Source organism: Solanum pennellii, chromosome 11 (genome assembly GCF_001406875.1).
Source record: "Solanum pennellii chromosome 11, SPENNV200".
In the NCBI taxonomy this organism is placed as follows: domain Eukaryota; kingdom Viridiplantae; phylum Streptophyta; class Magnoliopsida; order Solanales; family Solanaceae; genus Solanum; species Solanum pennellii.
The window spans coordinates 26,900,792-26,905,484 of NC_028647.1; positions in this window are offsets into that span (position 1 = coordinate 26,900,792).

Genomic DNA, 4,693 nt, shown 5'->3' on the forward strand with positions numbered 1-4,693 from the left:
GAATTTATATTGTTCAAGTCTACTGTCAAAGAAACTCATTTTTCATAAGGGTTTGCCCTCTCCATTGACCCAACAATACTTCGTACAAGTCACATGTTTGATGAGACAAAATATATACTAAAATTCTTATCGCTTTGACTTTCATATGAAAGATCAAGTAGGAACATTTTGTTTTTTGACATTCATGCAACTTAACATATAATATGGTTCTAACCGCCTACATACCTTAGTGAAGAGAATCAAGTTACAACGTAAATATAGGGAGTGAGCGATTTTCATAAAAAAATATTTTATATCGTGCACAGTTTATACTCTTGTTATAAAGGAGTGACATGCACTTTAGCATCGTACCTTATGGAGCATTATCTTACTTCAAGCGTAATACCTCTTTAGGAATTTGACATTAATAGGACAGATCCTTATACAATCAGCATCAACAAGCTTGTAAGCACCATTATAATATGCTTGTTGTACGACATAAGGTTTATCCCACTCTGAGGTAAGTTTTCTCCCAGACTTGTGAGAAGTAATGATGGGTCTTCTTACAGCGTTTGTTTCAAACTTAGAAGCACCTCTTATTGAAAGCAAGAGATACACGAGCTTTATAATATTTAAGGTTTTGTTTGGTTTCTAGCCTCTATTAATCAAGTACTTCTAAATCAATAAGATGCAGTCGAACATCTTATTCTAGAGTAACCGCTTCTGGAATAGCAATTCCCAAGGAACGTATTTGACGCTAAACTGGCAAGACTGCTTCAACTCCAAAATCAAGTAAATAAGGTGTTGCTTGAGGTTGAGTGTGGTTCGAAGTTCTATATGCCCACAAATCTTCTTCCATTCTTTCATGTCAATCATGTTTGGAATTGGAGATAACTTTCTTGAGAAGATTGCATAGAGTCTTATTGAATTCTTCAGCAAGACCACTAGCGCCAACATGTTAATAGAGGATTTATGTTGCTTGAAGCTGAAGAGATAACAAATCTTATTCATTTTATGTAACGAGGGATGACAAAGCGATGATGAGATATTCACTCGGATAAAATTTGAACCATTCTCATTCTTTGTTTCTTTAAGAGCGACAACTACAGCCCATTTTGAGAAGTAATTTATTGCAGCAAAGATGTACAAGTTTCCTCCAGAAGATTTTTGTAGTGTTCCCACAACATCTAAACCGCAATAATCAAATTGCCCAGATACGATAGTTTGATCAAATACTTTGGGAGAACGATGTATGAGAGTAGAATAAAATTGACAAGCAATGCACCTTCGGCATAGTCTAAGCAATCCTTCACCATGGTTGGCTAATAATATCCAATCATGTTTATGTGAAATGGAGTTTTAGTACGGATTGATGTGATCCACATACTCCTGAGTATAATTCTTACTAGCTTGAATTATTTCTTCCTCTTTGAAACATCGTAATAGTACACCCTCAAATGATCTTTTAGATTGTCCGTGTAGTAAAGGAAACAAGGTGCACGATAAAGAATGTTCGTCCTACTCCTTGGATTTAATGAGAAAATCCCATAACACATGTAATCAATAATGGGTTGTTTCCAATCTTCCTATGCGGCTTCATAAATGGCAACGAAATGCTCAAGCTCTTTTTATATATATTCTTACTAATTTGGCAGTGGTATTATCATTCTTTGACAATGGTAACTTGCATTTGATTAGGAAGGGTTAGCATTGAAGTTTGGGCATCCAATGCATAGTCTTTCTTATTTTCCATTCTACGCACATGTTGAACCCCACATCTCTAAGTCATCCAATTAGCTTTTAAGCTTAATCATGATAAGAATGCAATTCGGGTTTCTTCACCTCATTACTTTCCAAGAGTTGGTTAATCAACAACTTAGAGTCACCAAAGACTTGTAAGGGTAACTTTTTCATGTAGATGGCCATATCATGTCCAAATTTATACGCTTGGTATTCAGCAACATAATTTGAGAAACATTGCTTCGAAGTAAATGAGAATGGTAGAATATCCTCTTGTGAATTGATGAACACTATGCCAGCGCCTGCTCCACCACAATGTGCAGCCCTATAAAAGTACATTTTCTAAGGAGGTTCAATTTCAATAGGCATTGCATCTTCATTAGGAATTTCATTAGTTAACTCCCAATCGTCATGTTTCAAATGGTCGACCTAAAAATCCACTGATGTTTGTCCCATAAAATCTTTTCGAGAGATGCAAACAATCTCAAATGGTTTGAATTGGAAGTGTCATCTTTCAAGTCGGTCCCTAAGGACAAGAATTGATAACTAATTTGATTGGATTTTCTCTAGAAATAAGCCCGACAACATGAGCTTAAAATTATATTTCATGTTTTGAATTGACCTTTTTTGTGCCACAACATAGAGATCAATGGCTTTCCATGAATAGGGGTTGCAAAAATTAGAGGTTTCACTTGATACAATTTGATACATTTATAAGGCATAGTTACATGTTTTATCCCAATTAAAAGGATCACATTTCATCATGAGACAACGGAATGTTTGGAATCTTCCCGCTAGATTTTAGATGATGTCCCTCAAGTAGGGTAGCTTTCCTTGGAGAATTTTTAACTCATGAATATTTCTAGGCTTAAGAATCTTAGATATTGCATAAAATTTGGCTTGATCAATTTCAATTACTCGATGTCTCACAATTAAGACAAAGAACTTGCAACAAAGAACTCCAAAGGCATATTTTAATGGACTCATCATTAGTTATCACTCCGCTTTCTTGACTTTACCACAAATTCATCAACATAGCATTCAACATTTGTATGGAGCAAGTCATCAAATAAATTTTGCATAACGCTTTGATACGTTTCACAAATATTCCTGAAACAAAATGGCATTGACTTTGTAACAATAAATACCCTTTAGTGTGCGAAATATGGTGATTCGTTCATCCTTTTGTGCCATGCATATTTCATTATAGCCACAAGAACCATCCACGAATGACATCTTCTCATAACAAGTAGCGGCATCAATCAAGACCTTTGGCATAATAAGAGAAAACTCTATCATTAGGGCATACATTGTTAAGATCTCTACAATCAACACAAACTAGAATTTGACAATTCTTCTTCCTCACAAAAGTAACACTTGAAATCCATGTAGGATATTTAATCTCACGAATAAAACCTACCCCAATGATTTTATTAACTTCAGTTTCTATCAACCAACCAAGTAAGTCCTAAAACGTCTTTGAGCTTGCTTAACAGAACGAGAACCATTTTTGACTGCCAACTGATGGACATTTACTTAGGATTCAACTATGCATCTCTTTATAACTTCAAGAAAAGGTATCCCTATATTCTTTAAGATATTCATATAATAATTTATTGACCAACTTCTAGAAAGGAACTCAAGTAAGCTCACCTTGGGTCTTAATTAATTCTTAGGTTATCTACTGTGTTCTTTACACCTTCTTCATTTCCCGATGGAGCATCTCCAACATCTTCATCTTCTTAAGGATCATTTTCATTGAGAGATGTATGATAATACGAGAAAATATCTTCTAATTCTTCATCAATCATTGTTAGGGGCAAAGAATGGTACTCATTTTGGATGGTAACATTATTCGAGAAGCCTACAGTTTCTTCATCTTCCGATGGCTATTTGATCTAAACGACATTGTGAGCCATTGCCTTGAGTTCCTCTTCACATGAAACCACAAGTTCCACTCAGCTCCTCCGTCTAAAAGGAATCAAACTTTTCAAATCCTTTCAAATCAAATGTTAAGTAGGTGTTATAACTTTTAAATAACGTGTCCGATTCTTTTTTTTTCTTTAATGGACCTAATCTCTCAAACGCAAAAGTTCGTACAGTTGATTCTCCAAGTCGATCAAAGACGAAAGGCTTTTTGTTTTAAGTAGCTACACTATCTTCAAGATATATTTGCTTATTTCTTGCCCTTCTTATGGATGTATGAATTGGATGTGGTTGACTATAGCCTAAGCCTTCACGTGCTTCCTTAGTTGTATCTTTTGATGAATGTTTTCCTATGGATAGCTAAATAGGGTGGTATCCTCATTTCACAATTAACTTGTAAGAATTGGGATCAAACCTTCTCTTGAGTTTTGTAGGATGCGCAACTTCTCGCATGGGATTTTGAGCGATATACCTTTCTGGATGCTATGAAGACATTTATAGTATCAATCCGTTTTAAAGGAAGAGTTAGACTTCTCAAAGTATTTTCTTGAAGGTTAGATGATTGACATTTTTGTATCTTTACTTTAGGAACATAGAAAAGTCCAGTAGTCAGTTTTTTCTTCGAATATGTGACCTTCCCTTCATTTAGAACGGGATAGAGTTCTTTAGCGTCAACTCCTACCTTTCCAACACACGCATCAATTTTTTTGCTTATGATCTTATCATACATGATCAGTTTGACATCAATTGATTTTTCCCCTGTAAAAACATAACTTTTCAAATAGAAATTCACATTGGTAAAGTGTGCGTTAACTGCGGTGAAAGGATTTTCATTTGCAATTATCTTCTTTTTAATTCTTCCTCCAGGACACTTCAAACATTGATTTAATTAAGATGAGACAATTCTATTCTCATGTAACCAAGTCCTGCCAAGTAATATAATGTATGACATGTTTGCATCGATCACATCCATCCATGCGCTTGATCACAAATCTTCCCTGCGAATCTCTAATTTAATCGAGCATATGGCCTCTGCCCCCCCCCCCCC